This window comes from Pyxicephalus adspersus, chromosome 5 (genome assembly GCF_032062135.1).
Source record: "Pyxicephalus adspersus chromosome 5, UCB_Pads_2.0, whole genome shotgun sequence".
NCBI classification, from domain to species: domain Eukaryota; kingdom Metazoa; phylum Chordata; class Amphibia; order Anura; family Pyxicephalidae; genus Pyxicephalus; species Pyxicephalus adspersus.
In genome coordinates, this window is record NC_092862.1 from 62,980,345 (window position 1) to 62,998,905 (window position 18,561).

An 18,561-nucleotide genomic window follows, 5' to 3' on the forward strand; every position below is an offset into this window, starting at 1 on the left:
TACCTATAGTTATATCAGCTGTTCTAATTTTTAATTGAGAAAAAAATCCGGGATTTTTGGAATGCAATAGGCATATGGGGTTAATTGAAACAATTCCGAAATTTAAAGGGCAATAAGACAGCGGCTAAGACAGCAAGAAATAACAGTAAGACAGTAGGAATTATTTAATAATGCACAAAGGTGGATCTTTGTCTAGCAACAATCCTGCGGTCTGACATTTGCCCTTCTATAAAGTAAACTTTAGTTTCCCTTATAGCCCCCTCCTACCCCAGACCCCATAGCAGCTGCATGCACTGATCTGGCTATTGTTATACCACTGAATAAACCGCATTATTTATTTTGCATTGACATTGTGTTTTATTGTTCATTAAAATTAAATAAATTAGGAATGTTCATTTTAACGTATGGGAAACTTCCAAGCTTTTGCATAGGCTCACAATCAATCACACTGAACAAACATTTAGGTGTATTTCAAAAATACAACGATTAGAGAGATATGCAGGATGTTACATTCCTTTACAATAGAAGTATTATTCAAGTCCAAGTTCTAAGCAAGTGTGTCTCATTTTAGTGATTTCGGAAAAAGGATTTCCTCTTACTGGGAATCTGTCAAAACTTGATTTGAGGGAGTTTTGAGGTTAGCCTGAAAATGTTTCAGAAATGTTTTCAGACGTTGACATATATGCAAAAGAGAATGTTATTGAAATGGCATGTCAGTGCTTACAGCTCTTTGTTTATTAAGAACTGCCATGCTTACATTATTATCACGTAATTAGTTACACAGGAACATAATACTTAAGAATTATTATGCATTGTGATGAAAAATGCCAAGGTATTTCATCTGTGTGCCGTTACATCTCTTAAGAAATATGTGGTTAAATAATGAATACTACATATATACTGCAATTTACAATATACTAGTGGTTTAACAGTAAAGGAATACAACTTCTTTAAACAATTTCTGTTTGTTTAAAATTTAAGCTACTTCTGGGCATTATTTTACTATGCCCACACTACTATGTTGAATAGGATTTTCAAGAAAAATAAAACCCATTTTAAATCTTTCTGTATGGTGGATATAAACCTAAAAATAAAAATAACAACTTTTTGTCAAGAACAGAAAATACCTTGATTTTGCTGACAATGTAAAATGTGTCAATGAAAATGACTGTTTAGTAATCTAATGTTTAGGCCAAGGTTTTTCAACCAGGATGCAGTGAGAAGTTGCCATGTGTTCCATAAAATTCAGCACTGCAGCCTACAGATGCAGTTAAACTGGACTCAACTTAACAGACATGCTAAGGCAGTCCCATGTATGCTGGCAGTCCCCAATAGAGGTACAGCTATCCACAAATCTTATACATTAGGTCGTACAGTTATGCAGGAAAGAGCTTCAGCCAAAAACTGGGGGATGGGGGAAGAAAAGAAGGTGGGGAACGCTACAAAAAGCTCAAGTTGGTGACCGAAACAAAAGAGAACTTCACAGCGAGTTCTAGCTCTACGCAATGTACTCAAACCATGTTGATCTAGCAGCTGCTGATAGCTGGAGGCCATGAAGGTGGAAATAGCTCTCCAGAAAAAAGTAAAATGTTGTAACCAATGTCAAAGGTGATATTTGAAAAGAATCTGCAGATTATATTAATTTCATTATTAAAAAGAACTGGTTAGGACTTAAAAATAATAGTATACTATGCCAAAATAATAGCTTTTGCTTATGCAAACACTCTGCCTTTAGGTTTAAAGTTCCACCCCCCTACATGCCCATCTGACTTGTCTCATTCCTCTTTGCATGTCTTACTTCTTTGTCAGCATTTCTCTCTTCCTCTCCCCTTCCCCTCTACTCTGTTCCCATGTGAGATTGAGAAGATAGCATTCACTGTTTAATGGTTGTAATTAAATATAAGACTACTGACGTTTTGCATTTCAACCACAAGATGTCGCTGTTTCTTAACACAGCTGAATAGGTTGCCAGTTTTCATATTGACAGGAAGTGTGGTTGTTCTGGAGAGGAAACAGGAAGGAGGAGAGCAGACATCTTGCAAGGACTGTGTGTGTAAAAGAGAATCCATTCGCATCCAAGGGTCAGCGTGTTCCTAGAGACTCAGAAGCTGTGGCTGAGTGAAGCTGACAACCATCCAAGGTAGATCCTGTCCAGAGGAAAGAGGATTGTTGTCCAGAAAGGCTGAGAGAAGCTGAGGAACCGAGAGCTGTCTGTCCTGCAGGACCTCATGTTTGCTGAAGAGACTTGTTGCTGTTTTTCAGTTTAAAGACATTGATGGATCCAGGACAAGACCCGGGTCAGTAAAATCCTGCACGCACCGCATTATAGGATTGGCGCCTGAAACACCAAAGGCTGAGATTATACCTGCAATAGTTAGTAAGTTAGGGTCTATGTATGTGGCAGGTCATATTAACCAATCTTGAAAAGGACGCTGTGCTGACCTCTGGGGTGAATGTATTTAATGTGTTTCATTTGTGTTATTGTTTGGAATTTTGTTTATTGTAATATTACGCAGTAAAGTACGTTTTTTTTATATGAGCTGGCATCCGTGTTGTGTTCTCTGTTCGTGACTTCGCTGTATCCTAGAAAGCCCCCGGTACACGGCTTACACCCATCTCTCTCGTAACCATTTTTTTCCTGTGCCCCCCATTCTCTTCATCTTCACTGTTCCTGATCGCTCTTTACCTCTTTCCCTATTTTGCTTTCTCTATTTTTTGTTTCTGTTTTTATTCTCTTCTACTATTGTATTTATAGCTTACTGGTCATGTAATGTCTCATGAGCTGTAAATATTTCAGAGTTCCTAAAGACATGAAAATAGTTTTAAGGGTTTCTCAAGCATACAAAGGTTGAAAGCCTCCAACAGATTATTAACACATATGCACTGAAAATTATTATTTAAATTAGTTTTGTGTTCTTAGCAGACATTCAGCAATAAGTAACTGGGGGATTATGAGGCTTATTTCACTACTAATTTAATTACAGTTTATTGTCCTTTACTAACTAGTCAACCCTCAGTGGTTTTTGTAAAACAACAACTACAAAAATCCAACTATTTGTATAATTAGTTCTATTTTAAAGTCCATTACAATAGACATTTTCGCTAAAAATAATTTGTTATATTTCTGTGCAGATATATAAAACAGTTACTGTCATTAAAACACTTGGACCAGGAAGATTCCCAAGAGGAAATCTCCGATTTCTTGTTTTAAAAATGGAGGCCAAAGTTCTATTTTTATCAGTATTTAATTGGGGGACTATTCACATCAGCCTGGTCTACTGGGATGTATTCCTTTTAAACATTTTTGGTGAGATGTTTATATCTATACTCTCTCATGAACCTACATACCTATAGCCAGATGTCCGAATAGGTGTAAATTGCAATAATATACAATTTGTGAATCAATTATAAAGGAAAGGGACACTCTGCCAGGAAAGTGCTTAGCATATGGATCTCTTTTTTATAAGGATGCTAGATAAATTGGTTTTCATGCTGGAGACACATCAGGCACATACTGAGAATATTAAGCACTCTCCCCGGGACAAGTAAACCATATAAGAATATTTTCTAGGCAATTGCTGCAGACAATACTTGCTAGGGACTGTGGGTCCCGTGATTGCACTGGACACCGTGCCAAGGACATGCTTCCTATATGGATAACTGACAAAGGGTCAGCTACTTAAAACACACACACTCACAGGAGCATACTAAATGAATATAAACTTTTGCTAAGGTCTAGGGACAACTGACTCTGTGTTAAGGACTCTGCCAAAGATATTCTTTCCACAGAGCACCAAGGAATGGAGCCTTTTGGCAAGGAACTATTGATGGGATGATGACATCAGATGACAATAAGTCTCTGGCATGAAGCACACACAAATAGATGTGTTGAGCACTCTGAAAGCATATGATGATCACCATTCCAGTGATATCTTGATTACGTGGAGACCTTTTTCGGGGACAAAAAGGATTAGTCTGCAAAGGATATGTTTAGCACATAGAACATATATGTATATGACATATACCCATCAAACATCATCAACACAACTTTACTAGGGGAATTCTAACTAAATGAGTCTTTGACAGTGATATGATAGACATACTAACCAATTCTTCCCCATTAAGCTTCATTAGTTACAATTTTGTTAAATGTCTTTCTAGGTGGCCCATTGCAAATGCAACATTTCCCCTTTTAACGTGGTCTTGCAGTTATTAATAATAAGTACTTGCAGTTTTTGCATTTTCAGTGTGGGAAATTTGTGGCCCTCACACATCTTGAAGGTATGCCAAACATGCTGTAAAAATAAAACCTTTTATTAACTTAGTGCTATTACTTTAAATTTCCAAATTAACTGATATAAAAGGCAGTTTGTATAGACTTTAGAAATATTGAAAGTAGTAAAAACATATTTAGCCCTTCACAACCATTTACAGTTACAAATGATACATATTATATATGGTATACTTATACATTTTACCTAATAATAGAAAACACATAAATACATATAATGATCTATGTGGTATAAAGACTCACATAAAATTGTCACATTAAATGTAATGGCAAGTCAGGAAAAGTATTTCTGAAGCCTGAATGTCAGTTGCCTGGATATGAGATGATTTACTGTTTGGTTATCTTCTATGAATAATTAGTCTGTATGAAATTACATTATTAACATTTAAGGTGACAAGGTTTTGTGTGCTGCTCATCTTCCATAATTCAATGCATTAATTTTAACTGGTCGCTTCTGACAAATTCTATTAACAAAACCTGGAAGGTGTTTAACAAAATGTCATGGTGCACAATCCAGACAAGGACTTTCATTTTGCAGTACTTCCACATATTTAATAACTCACAGATGTCAGTACACTGTAAATAGGTGGTCTGGAAAAGTTTCTGCATATTGTTAGGTTGTACCATCCAACTTCTTTTTTTGCCACCAGTGTTTTTGTAATAGTTTTCAATATTTCAATGCTATCGTCTGAATAGGTTTGGAGGACAAAAGTCTCTTTCTGAAAAGTTCTAATATTAAGAACATCACATTTCATTAAAACCTTTATACATAAACATTTATTTAGCTATTGTTTAGATAACTACCTAAGTCTTACCATAAAACCCATTACTTTGCAAGTCTAATTTTTGGTGTAAACTACTGCCCACTTTTATCACTTGTTTATGTGTTTCCCTTCTGTTCATAGAAACCGCTACATGAAGTCTGAGTGACATGGGCTTGTATTGATGTGGACACACTTTGCAGAACTAGATGGTAAGCAGTCAACAGATACACAGCTTAACATTTTGGGTGGTTGGGCTACTTTCTTGGAAATATTGGCAGTTCTTTCCTGATTGTTACAATCTTGGACCATGCCTATACAATGTGCTTCAGCAAGGCTCCTTGCAGTTTCCAGAGGGGGCAGGTTAATAATGCAAGAAAATAATTGGCAAACAGGGACAGTGTGTTGTCAAACCATAATGGAAAGTGTCATTCAAGACGGTATCCCCAGGTTTTATTTAGTGAAAGTTTCAGATGTAAAAATATTGAAAATGACTGAAAACAACATTAACATATTAATGAGTAGCATTGATATTAGTGATAGTGATAGCATTTGCATATACTTAAAAATGGACCTTTCTAAAATACTTACCGGTACCTTACACCCCTGTAACCTTGCATAGGTGTTTGTGAAACTTGGTTTTCCAGAAGCATCCCAGAAAGCTGAAAGTGATATATCTTATGATCATGTACTCCAGCATGACAGCAGAAAAGAACATTTTTCAAATGAGATGTCTACAGATTATTTGCCTAAATGGTACTCGAGGATAAAATTACATCTATCATAATAATTCATAAGCATTTTATACCTATGTTTTATATATGAAATACCAATACATTCTAAAAAAATGGAGCAATACATAATTTGTAGCAAATGAACATCACAGTAACAAAAAAGAAGGTGAAGAGATTGCTTGTTTTTGCACACTAATACCAGGGTAAATTTATTTTGTTGCAGAATAGACATAGCCTGGTTCTTCTGCAAAAAAGGGGCCTGCCTGCAATTTTTTCATTTTTAACGAATTGTGAAATACCAATGGGGAGGCTCAGTAAGTGAAAAAGGGTTTACCTTTTGAAGGAATACTGAGATTTTGATATAACTTTCACTATCTATATCTGGATCTTCTAATCATTTTGTTACAGGGTTTTTACCCGAAGGTTGACTCTGCCTATGCATTTTTTTCATCAAATAATCAGTTAAAATCTAAGTTTGAGATAAGTAAAAGCAACTAAAACCCCAAACCATCTAGGTATACAATCTAATGGTTTAGGTATTGTGGGATGCTCTAATTCAGAGGTCCCCAACCCCCTTACAGGTGGGCCGCGGCTTTGGCTGGTGCACCCACCAGCGGGGTCAGCAGATGGACCCTCCTTGGGGGGTGCACTGGTCAGAGCCGCAGACCTTGTCTCCCGGAGACATTGCAGGCTCAGGGAAGTGGGTGGGTGAGTGACACAGGGCTCCCCGTGCATGCACGGTCCAGAGCCGGTAAATTTAGTGGTCTGCCGGTCCGAAAAGGTTGGCAACCACTGCTTTTTTTGGTAAAATTTTAAACTATTTATTCCTAAATTGTTTAATCAAAACTACACATAGGAAAAGGGCTAATCATGAAAACATTTTTTGTAATTTATCTCATGTGCATAGCACAACTGGGAACAACCAATGTCGTTACATTTATAGGCATGTCGACACCATTTAGAACAATGCTTTACTGCATTAGATTTTGTCCATTTTGTTATATGTCTTAGGGCAACATGTCAATGAACTGAGAGAACGATGGATCAATCTGTCTATAAAAAGTCTGTTCTAGGGAGCAAACAAGTCTTAAAGCAATATCTGATTTAATTTATAGTTGACTACCACCTGGTTGCTATGGAGAGGATCGCCACTGCTTTAATTAACGGGGTTGAAATTGGCAGATACTCAGTCAAAGCCCCTGGAAGATAGGAGTTGTAGTTTACTATTAAGTAGAAAGCCAGAGATTGTAAGTGCCAGCATTAATCCAACCTCTCCCTACACTTTTCCTTCTCTGTTGTGCAGAAAAATAGCTATAGCCTGTGGCCTAGAAAGTTAAGTGCAATGTATAAATTTACAATAACAATAAATGGAGCAATTATTTGCATTAATGCACAGTGTATATAATGCAAGTTATTTCCATTTATCTCCTTTCAGTTTTGCCCGGAAAAAAAACAAAATTTTTTACTAAGATGTTTCACATGATGAATTATTAAAAATACCAGACTGTAAGAGAACCTAGGAGAGGTGTAGTATTTTATATTTCTCTTGTTTTAAAAAATGATCCCTTACATTGCTGTAAGGAAAGACGGCTAATGAAAAATAGCCCAGAATTATTGTGAAACAATTGTCTGTAGTGTAATCAAGTCTGTTTTATGCCCTCCAACTACTTCAGGATATAATGATACATGTGTCATTAGGCAGCTGCTATGGATGCCGCAGGAATATAGAAGCAATGTGTACCTATTCTTTTGCTCTTCTTGTTCTCTTTTTTAAACGTAAATGATCTGCTATAAGTGTATTTTGTTCAGATCATATTGCATTCTTGTTGGACCATGTTAAATTAGCATATGAAGTATAAAACCTTGGTATATGTTTTACTGTATGTGTAATGTTTCCATTAAAACTTTGCTTTGTGGGGTAAAGCAACAGGTTCACTTGAATGCTTCCTTCTCATACAGCTATACAGTCATGAGAAAAATAAAGTACACCCTCAATTTTGAAGTTGTGTGTATCAGGGCATAAAATAAATCATCTGATCCAGGTTTTAAAATTAATTCAATCTAACCTCACATGTAAAACAACACACAGAATATATCACGATAATACATTTAACAAAAATGAAGGCAAAATGCAAAAGCCATGTGTGAAAATCTAAATACATTCCATAGTTCAATAACCTTTAGAACCAGTTTTAGCAGCAATAACTTGAGGTAACAGTTTCCTGCATGGATTTATCAGTCTCTCACAACATTGTAGAGTAATTGCGGTCAATCATTTTTCAACATTGCTTCAGTTCAGCAATGTGGTTGGTGTTGGCATTTGTTGATGCACAGCTGTATTGCCATATAATTTTGAATTTTAACTAAGCTATTGCATTACCTTGATTTGTTTTAGCAATGGTGCTGTAGATTTGCTTGTGTGCTTGTGGTCATTGCCCTAAAGCATTATTTTGATTCTACAATACATTGGTATGCAGAGTTCACAGTCGACTCAATGCCCCTGATTCATCATTGAAATCCGCGATCGCGGGAAGCGCGATAATACGCGCGACCAGCGATCGCGGATTACCGCGGTCCGGGGCCGGATCGCTAATACGACTGCGCGATCGATAATACGATTTGGCTTGATGAATCAGGGCCAATAACTGCAAAATGCCCAGGCCCTATGGCTGCAAAACAACCCAAACTCTTCACCTTCTCTCCCAGCCTCTACAGTTGTGTTATTTTTAAGGAGAAGACATTTTTTCCTGGCTCAGGGCTTGAGGTAATGTGGGCCAATAATCCAAAATCTCTTCCTATCCTCTTTCATAGGTGAAAGACTAACAGTGCATGAGTTAAACTTATACTATCTGTTAGATTTGTCTCATTAGGTCCCCACTGGAATGATTAACCTTTACACACAAGTCCCAATTTCCTAGTGCTAGTGGGCTCCTGCCATAAGTGGCATCCTCAGTTGGGTCTTCCACCTCCACAGACCACAAAGATTGAATACCATAGCATCCCCAACTTTAGCCTCCTCTTACAAACAGTCTGGAATCTGGACCCAGGGGCCCTGGGCTGTAAAGTCCCACCGGAAACCTTTAATTTTTCATCACAAGGGACCCCCCAACTCCTAAGATATTTGGCATTCATCCCTTTGTGATTACCCAGGTGACAGGAGAGAGCCATGAGGAGAACTAGAGCCTATATACTAAAGCTAGACATCACATTCTAGATTGGGAGAATCCTTACTCTTAGAGGGGCACTCTAACTAAAGTGGTGCTATACTGGTTGAACTTGATGGCCTTATGTCTTTTTTCAACCTAACCTACTATGTAACTATGTATACCAGCATACTGTCAAAACATCTGCTTTTATAGAGGTGGTCACACTTACTGATGATCAATTATTTGCATTTGATTATCAGCTCCTGGCTGCTTCTTACCCTCCTAATTTCCATAGAAGTGGTAAGAGTGTACTTAATCTTCGACACACTGCTTGTTCATTTCGACATAGTCTTTGATAAGTAAATAATGACATGGTGTAATATGTCATGTGTTGTTGTTCATCTGAAGTTGTATTTACTCATTTTTAGATCTGCAAAGAACCAGAATATTTTTATTATGTTTAGTTTATTATGCAAAACCTTAAAATTGAAAGAGGGTATATTTATATGTAATGTCTGTATGTTTCTCTGGTGGGCTCTCCTCATTTTCTGTGGTGGGCCCAGGTCCTCCCTTTAACCCAGGTTTGCATCATTTTGTAATTTAAACGTTTGTGCATTCTTAAACAGAAGTGTGATGTTCAGTACAGCTATTACAGGCATAAAGTCTGATGTTAAAGACTGTGTAACATACATTTTTCTTAAAATAATCTAGGGCAGAAGTGCCACACTTTTTTGGCTTGCGAGCTTCTTTTAAAATGACCAAGTCAAAATGATCTACCAACAATAAAAACTTAGTCTTAAAAACTCCTGTACGTGGTAGAGTTCATTTTGAAAGGCAGGACTCCGAGATCTACTCGCGTTGCCTTTGCAATCTACCGTTAGATCGCGATCCACCTGTTGGGCACCCCTGATCCAGGGTTTAGACTGCCAACTGCATTTTGAAATTTAAGAAGGATATTTTTGTCCCTTTCTAATATAAAAGATATTTGCCTAAATACCTTTGCTATTGTTTTCTCACCTTTCTTTACATCTAGGCATCAAAAGTGGAATGCGCCTGGGCACACAAATCACAACCAACTTCGGGGTAAACTTTAACAAACTTTATTCCGTGATCCAGGTACAGGTCAAGGTCAAAACACAAAAGATTAACCATGCCAGGAAGATCTTCAGTGATGATATGGATAAAAGAGATACCCTGGTCCTGCATATTGGGGGTTGGAAAAGGGCAGTAAAAATGATAATCTAGGTTAAAACTACCGACTGCTATATCTGGAATTAGAAAAAATTACCACAATCTGAAAAATATGTTGACATAAATGTCTCTGGGTTCATTTGTCCTCATTTAAATGTAGATGGGCATCAATGATTTATGATCAGACATATTGGTGTAGCTAAATTTGAACCGTCTGCATACTGACCTAGGAATGTAGCAGGTATTACATAAACTGTGTATTTATACTGGTGTTACTAATAAATTATAGAGTAAAGGAACTAAACAGTTAACATGCTCTGTTTTATTTATGAATCCCCATGATATACTTAAAGTGTAATTAGTTGAGAATGACCACAAGCGTTGGCTTGTCTTATTTAGCAAACCAATGTAAAGGGTATGGTACTCAATAGCATTCCTAAAAACAGGAAGAAATGCAAAAGTATATAGCATTAGTAGAAAATGCTTGTAACAAGTTATAGACTATAGTATTAATCAAACAGAAAGCTGTAGTAGGCCTCTTGCTTCTCTCAAGCAATTAAATGAAAGTTGGCCTACTTTCCCTGCCTCCTTGGCTGCTGTAGTAACAAGTAATCCCCATTAAGAAATAGCTAGCCTTTTCCAAAAGTACTTTTACTCAATCAATGACCTTGTTGCCATGGCAGGCTAACACGATGTGCCACTGATGATGGCTTGATTTTCTTTCGCATCTGAAGTGGAAAGGGAGAAGACAGACTAAATGAAATGCCATCCATCTTAATGAAACACAATTATATTCTCCTTATTAATCATTTAAAAATCAATACATCTCTTCTTGGTGCACCTCGCCAGTATTTGTCATCTGGTGCCAGGTTTCAATACATCTTGTCTTGTAGTGATTTTTATAAGTTCAGTCACCTGTGTCCCTGGATAAATAACTATGTTTACTGGTACAACAAGGAGCAGAAAGATCATTTTGGTTTTGTACATGCTTTATGTAAAAAGTCTGCACGGTACAAGACATATCCAACTAAGGAAATTAATTATAAAGTTAAGCAATGATAAATATATTTTCATGTATAATATTAGTATGAAAGAATTTAAGAGCCGTGTGGTTATGCATTGATATCCCATGATACTGAATACAAGCTAATTGTAGTTATGCATTTTCTGTAACATTTAAAACAGAAACAGGTAGCAAGTAATAATGATGCGTTGTGTTTCATATAACCATTTGCATCAAAGTTTACCAAGGCCTTTAAATGCTTATTACTGACCTAATTATGTATACTTGTCTTCATAAACAAGTGAGTGTGTGCAGAGAGACCAAGGGAAAGGACAGTATTCAAAGTGATCCAGAAGTGCATCAGATAATGGGTCTGGTTTATTAAAGCTCTCCAAGGCTGGAGATTCATTAGTGAAGCAGGGTAATACACCGAGAATGGATTTCCTAAATTAATTTGCTATTTGTTAGCAAATGTTTGCAATCCTGGACCAGATTTATTCCAGGTTTTTTGAATCACCCTGATACATAAAAGTGTATTCTCTCCAGCCTTGGAGAGCTTTAATAAATCAGGCCCAATGAGCTTTCAGATAGAACTCTTAGTAGATGAAGCCTATGTCTGAACTATAATTTTGAACAATTCTTTCAAATATCAATTAAAATTAAGAAAGCATAGAAAGCAGCCAAAACAGCCCTTTTAAGTGCCATACTAAAAATCTACCTTAAAGACATTCATAATAGCTTTGCATTGCACATATCTTGGATATATTTTCTGTAGCCAGTTCCTAATGAATGCAATGCATTATACAGGGTGGGTATTTTAGAGGGGTATTAGGCCATGTCTTTATAATGAATGTTGACAAAGCTGCCCATGATCTCCATTGCATGCATGTGACATGAGACAATGAATAATTATCTGAATTTATTTAATAAAACATGCTTGTAAATGTTTAAAACAAGGAATAAAAAAAGTTGCATTCCAGACGTATTTACATAAAGTGGACCTTGCACCTAAATAGCAGTGATGGCCCCTCTCTATGGTCATTTTATTATCTAAACTGTCAAGTACCCATGGGTTAAAAACATCCCAACCAGTATAAAAAGATGTTACTGCGCTCCACTGTAGAACCACCTCCTGATCAGGGGTGTAGTGGGGCAGACATGTGTGGGAACGCCGTGCCCTCCATTTTTCCGGAAATAGGCTCTCCTTGCGTGCTAGCCATGGATAGCCCTTACTATTACTGTGCCCCTTCTTCTTTTTTTATGACTACCCCCTGCTCCTGATATTTCTCAAAATTACTCAAAATTCCCTGGACTTTTATTCATAGGACAATAACCTGTAGTATAGCTGTTGTAGGAAAAGTAAGTATAATAATTAATTTCTCCCTAAAGATGGAAAGGGCCCCTTATTAAATAATCATACCAAGTGGTACATTTTTCTAACAGAGAGTAATTCTTTCCAATATTATTGCAAACAATATTCAAATATGTGAAAAAATAGTTAATAATAATTTACTATAAATTAATAATATATTATTATTTCTTTTTGATTAATATTTAAATTAAATGAATGTTCCCCTTGTCAGGGTTTTAAATGTTTAAACACAAAGCTAGACCGGTATTTTTATATTCTTATCATTGTGTTAGGCCTGCAGTTAGCAGCCCCAAAAATCCTTGTCATTTGAGACCAATTGCAGTAAATATTTAGGAAAATTATATGTTGTGACTTGACACAGAGTTTATATTACTGATATCACTTAAGCAATCACCTTTAATTCTTTTCAATGCTTCTTAGGGACACAGGGCTCCACCGGCCTCAGGCAATGAAAAAAACCCTTCTAGTGATACTGTAAATTTGTTAAAATGTCAATGGGGCCCTTGAAATCAATGTTTACAATGCAGGCATGCATGCCAACCTTATGTTACAAGCAAGCAGATTAAAGCCATTTTTAAAATGAATGCAAAAAGCAAAATAGCATCTTGAACTGTGTATATCCTTATGGTTCTTGCTTTATAAAGGAAATTACATTTGTCACAAGGTTATACATCATTTTCACTGCGGCGTATAGTCCCTTCTGTGTGTCAAGTATAAAACAAAAGCATTTTGTGAAAAATTGCTAAAGAAGTAATGATTTTTGTCCTCAACTCTTTGTTTTGCCTTTCAATAAAGAAGGCGACGTGTGCCTCGAATGATATATTATTGTTTTGGTGCATCCCTAGGAACACAGTGCATAACCAAAACCATGTTTCACTGCTGAGAAGCTATAGTTTACTGGCCCTATGGCTCTGATGAGAATATAATGTTCCACAGTTTATAAATGCTTTGAGGTCAATACATGATTTGCTCTGGCTTGTTCATCCAATGAGCAGAAGGTCCAAAAATATATCAAGTCATTAGACAGCCCAGGATATAGGTTGCACAGTGTAATCTCCCTGGTGTTTTTAAACAATTTAAAACATTGGAAGCCTGGGTAAGGTTCCCGGTGATGGAAAGCGCTCTATGGAAACCTCTCTGTCAACTGGAGATGAGATAATTAGATCCAGGTAATACATAGAAGCCCCATCAGGGAGCTGGAGAGCAAACATGTCATCTTTATGAGTCTTTCTTGTCCTCCCCAGCAACTGTGGACTGTAGATAGAAAAGAAAAAAACATGAAGGATTCATCAGTGCCCTGAAACAACCACAACACAAAAGATAATCAAGCTTTCATCACTTTATCATGTCTTTTACCTGGAGACATGCCATCCCTGCTGACAGAAATACCAGGGCAGCAAAGACAATTGCTCACTATTCGGAATTACTTATGTACACTTATAGTAAATGTTGATCATGACATTTATTACAAGTTATCATTTATAATGTTGCAAAAACACTATCTACCTGCAAAACAAACACAATCAACCATCTTAAAATGCATATTGCAAAAAAGTTGTTTTCACTTGCTATAAGGAAGTAAAATGCACTAAAGTAAAACTCCAGCTAATACTAAAAATTATTTAAAATTTTGTTTAAAAATAAAACAACATTTTTTATGCAAAGCTCACTTCTTCTCCAGTGATTTCTCGAGAAGAAAGTTCTTTCTGCAATCAAGCTGCACTCATTTTCTGGGCTGATTGACAGCCAGAACCATCCAAGCCAGATCATGTAAGCCTAGGCCCCCATGAACCTGCTGCACCCTCGGGCAAGATATCACACCAATCTGGACTTTCAGGAACATTGCTACATAGATTACCATAGATTACCCCCACATTGCAGTTTTACCATATTTAACGGTTAAAAGAAGACCTGTAATGTCATGCAACTAAACTGTTGGAAAAAAGTTATGTGTACATATATATATATATATATATATATATATTATAAATAAATATATCTATATATATATATATATTGGATGATAATAACATATTAACAAAAAACAGTGAACTACTAGGGATACATTAACAGCTTTACTTCTAAATCTAAAATTAATAAAAGAAATTATTAATTGAAAAAGGAGAACAATGGTTTCTATTTACCATTTTAGAAATAGTCACTTAATATTCCTTCCAGATTGGTCAGAAATGGAAACACACCATATGAAGTTTGCGCAAGCACATGGATGAATACATAGGACTGCACAAAGTTTTTTTGTTTAATTATTCTTTTATCTGAGAATGAATTTATTTCAAAGGTCATGTTGGCAACAATTTTAGAAGCAGTGAAATAAGATAGTAACACATTTTATCAAATAGAGGGTCTTCGACTCAATAGAATAACCATAGACTAATCCATACTCTGTTAAGAGGTGACTAATGAATTTTAAGCATCATCCGGAAATGCAGTAATTTTGACCCTCCAGTTTCCAATAAATATTCCTTCAAGTTCAGAAATTCAGAGTAGTGAATACTTTTTTGCTTTCCCAGTGCTAGAGCATAATGACCATATATAATGACCAGGGTCTTGCTCAGCCTGCTGAAATTGTTTAACACTTTTGTTTCAAAGCAGGTAAAAAAAAATGAAAATACAACCCTTGCTAATGACACTGATAAAACTAACCTAATTGTAAAAACAGAATAATAATTGTGAAATTGTATAAAGTAAATGTAATCTCAGATGAAACATTACAACATTTTTATTGATATCTGCCAATCCTGAAGGTTCAGTCAGTAAAAAAAAAAATGGGCTTTCTACTTTATGCTGTAAAACAGCTTAAGTTCAGTTGGCATTACTCAAACCTCATAGTCGAGATGCATATCTGTGTTATATTATGTCCTAATATGAAAAAGTGAGGTCAAAAATCCTTCTGTTTCAAATAATGAGCAAATGCACCTTTTTAGCCTCAGGTCTTCATACACAATTTAGCCAGAGAGCCAGTGCATATCATGATTTAGCTTCTGACATCTCCTGCCTCTAGGCCAAGAGAGACTAATACAGATTTCTGTGTGCTCACAGTGGAAAAAAAGTGAGACAGAGGCCTTTATTGACTAAATGATAAAGAGGTTTGTAATGATAAATAACAGTCATTTTATTGTGGAATTCCCAGAAAGGATGCATTCTGTGGTGTCCAATAGACGGAATACATAGACCCCTTTCCCTTAGGAGCTGACCGTGTTAACTTGTGACCTTGATAGGCAACAACAGCTACCACAATACCTTCTTCTTGTTGTGTTACATTGTGCATTGAAGGACTCTAAATACTGTTCTCCTGGGTTTAAGGTAGAAAAAGTGAGTTGTGAATCTGTTTTAACAAGCAAGACAGGTACATTGTTCGGTATTAATATCTTGACAGTAGCCTGGAGTGTACTTGATTGATGATTCCTTAAAAAGTTTAGGAGCTGTTGTAGATTATTTGCCCATTATAGTCTGTTATTATTATTAACAGTGGTTTATAGATGTAATCCAAAACACCTCTTTTTTGGTCTAATATGTAGCACAGTTTCTTCACTGTAGTGATAATACTATTATAGATGATGATAAAATCAAGGGATATCCTCTTGACAAACGTGGCATACCCATTAAAACAGACCGGGCACATTGAATAACAAAACATTTTTTTAATTATTTACTTTTATTATTTTTTTATTAAGACTTGTAACCATGTCATTCCTGGCATCTCATGCTTCACTTCCAGTTTTCACATACAACAGGGTCGATTTTAGGGGAGTCAAATAACATAACTACAGGTTTTTGAGATATGGGAGAAAATTGAAGTACCCAGAGAAAACTCACATACAAACGCCACATATTTTTATGTCTATTTATTCACTTGTTTCACCCTGGTGCCAGATGCATGCACAAAACCTTACTGCCACATTCCAGGGGGCTGCCATCTTCATATGCTCCAGTTGATGTAGCATATGAAGATGGCTGTAGATAACTTGCATGTAGCAGTATAGTGGTTAAATGGGTGAAGTCAACACATGATTTAAAGATTCACTGGGGGCATAAGTACCAAAAAAGGTCCAAATAAATAAAAAGAAGAAAACATGGACGAAGGTAAAAGGTTCTTCTACACATGAATGTGTAACAGTTATAAGAAACTAAGCACCAGGGAATATCCTTCTTTTTGTGGGCTTGTTTTAATTATTTCTTATTAGGAAAAAATCTGCACAAGTAGGTGTAAAGCAACACCTGTAAAAAAACTGGACTGCTTTATAATATGTCACAGTATCTGAAAACAAGTTCACTAGGTATTGCTTCCCTCTAGCTTTCTTTCTTCCAAGGCCAGACCACAGCTTTAGCTGTGGCTGTAGACATGTGTTATAAACAGACAGTGTGAGCAATGATAGAATACACCAAATAGACATTGTCATTTAGCTCATTCAAAGAAAAGTGAGTGTAAAAAAAAATCTACCCACTAATGATCCCACACAGCTTTTTCATGGCCTTCAAAACTAAAATCCCCAATGTCAGCTGCCCAAAGTCAACACTGGTGACTGGTCACTATGCCACATGCTCAGCAATACCCAGAAACGCTGAATATATTGCACTGGTTGAAATAGCTGCAAGAATTGCTAGGGATCCCTGGAAAGTTAGGAATCAGTGGATTAGGCAGCATATAAATAGGCAAACAGTGGGTTAGGCAACTTTTAATTACATAAATCTGATATTGTTTATATATATATATATATATATATTTATAATATGTTATCAGTAATATAACTAAATAGGGAGGTAAGTCATAAAACATTTTTCATTTATCAGGATTTTTAGCTGCATTTACCAAGATTGTAGCTGCATCGGTTAGGCACATTTAAAAATATATGCGATAGTTTCATGAATGTGCTATATATAAATCTGTGCGCTGTACATAAAATTTGAAGGAATGCATTTTTGTCTGGCCTACTTGCGTTCTTGAATGACAGATACAACAATTCATTAAATTGTATCTTGTGGTCATAGAATATATGTGTTACAAACCAGTTGTAGAGGAGCTAAAAAAATCACTAATCTGAGCTGCTGTTTGAACAGAAAATTAAATGTACCGGCCAAGAGCAAAAATCAGTTGTTTCTGAAAACATGCTGATGGCTTAAACTGAAATATGTTTGATCCAGGTAAATAAAGACAATAAAAATCCACTTTTCTCAGTATTTAAAATTGATACACATTGTGACCGTAAGGGGACATCTCTGCTAAAAGTGTACAAAATCAGATAATTGACTAATTTCCTAGAAACAAACAAAAAGATTTGGCGACTGACTACCCCCATCAGTGCAGGAACAAGTCTTGCACTGACCCCACAGCACTGTCCTTGGCAGATATGTTCATGAAAATAAAAAATGCGCAGTTTTTATTTGTGAAATTAGAGATTTATTTTTAAAAGAGAGGAGATATTGCTAATGCATGCCTATGCTTTCTTAAATTAGCCAAAACAGAATGGGAATTGTAGTAATCCTTGGGCTGGCTATGTGAATCCCAAGAGCTATGGACTTGCGGAAAGGACACAGGTGTACAAACCTGAAGTATCTTCTGTGACAAAAGTCTTTACAGATATTAATGCTACTAAGTATATAGGAGAAGAGGTTAAGAGTAATGAAAACCCTCAAAATAGGGTATTTGATAATGGTCAGTTAAGTTCAAAGTATTTGATAACTGATGGCCCATTATTAGCATCTTTCAACAACATGAATAACCCTATGAAAGTAATAGTCATAGTCATAGTAAGGATATATGGCCAAGTGTGAGCAGTGTATTAATAAATCAAGACTAAATAATATAAATCAAGCTCTTGCATTTTTAGAACAACACCAGATACTAGGTCACCAAATAACCAGTAACCCCTGAGGACCTCAACTGCTTACTCTTTTAATACCATCCTAACAAAACCGTAAACCTAATCAAACAATCACAAAAGAAGGGTGGGTGGGAAGGAAACTTTTCTACTTGGCCCTTCTAAGCTAAAAGCCTCCCACTTCCTATTCCTGAACTTTTGCCAACTTGACTCCACCTTCACC

General features: G+C 36.2%; 2 long non-coding RNA genes across 3 annotated transcripts in view; one reads left to right on the forward strand and one right to left on the reverse strand.

The window, feature by feature from the left end:
- The first annotated feature begins 1,840 nt into the window (after window positions 1–1,840).
- Window positions 1,841–18,561, forward strand: part of LOC140331032 (uncharacterized) — a 21,974-nt gene continuing 5,253 nt past the window's right edge. The window contains exons 1-2 of one of the 2 annotated variants that reach the window (XR_011920848.1): window positions 1,841–2,377; window positions 5,197–5,264. This is a non-coding gene — a long non-coding RNA (uncharacterized lncRNA). The remainder of the gene's footprint in view (window positions 2,378–5,196; window positions 5,265–18,561) is intronic. The other variant, XR_011920847.1, reaches the window with a different exon arrangement.
- Window positions 12,033–18,561, reverse strand: part of LOC140331033 (uncharacterized) — a 63,024-nt gene continuing 56,495 nt past the window's right edge. The window contains exon 2 of the long non-coding RNA XR_011920849.1: window positions 12,033–13,752. This is a non-coding gene — a long non-coding RNA (uncharacterized lncRNA). The remainder of the gene's footprint in view (window positions 13,753–18,561) is intronic.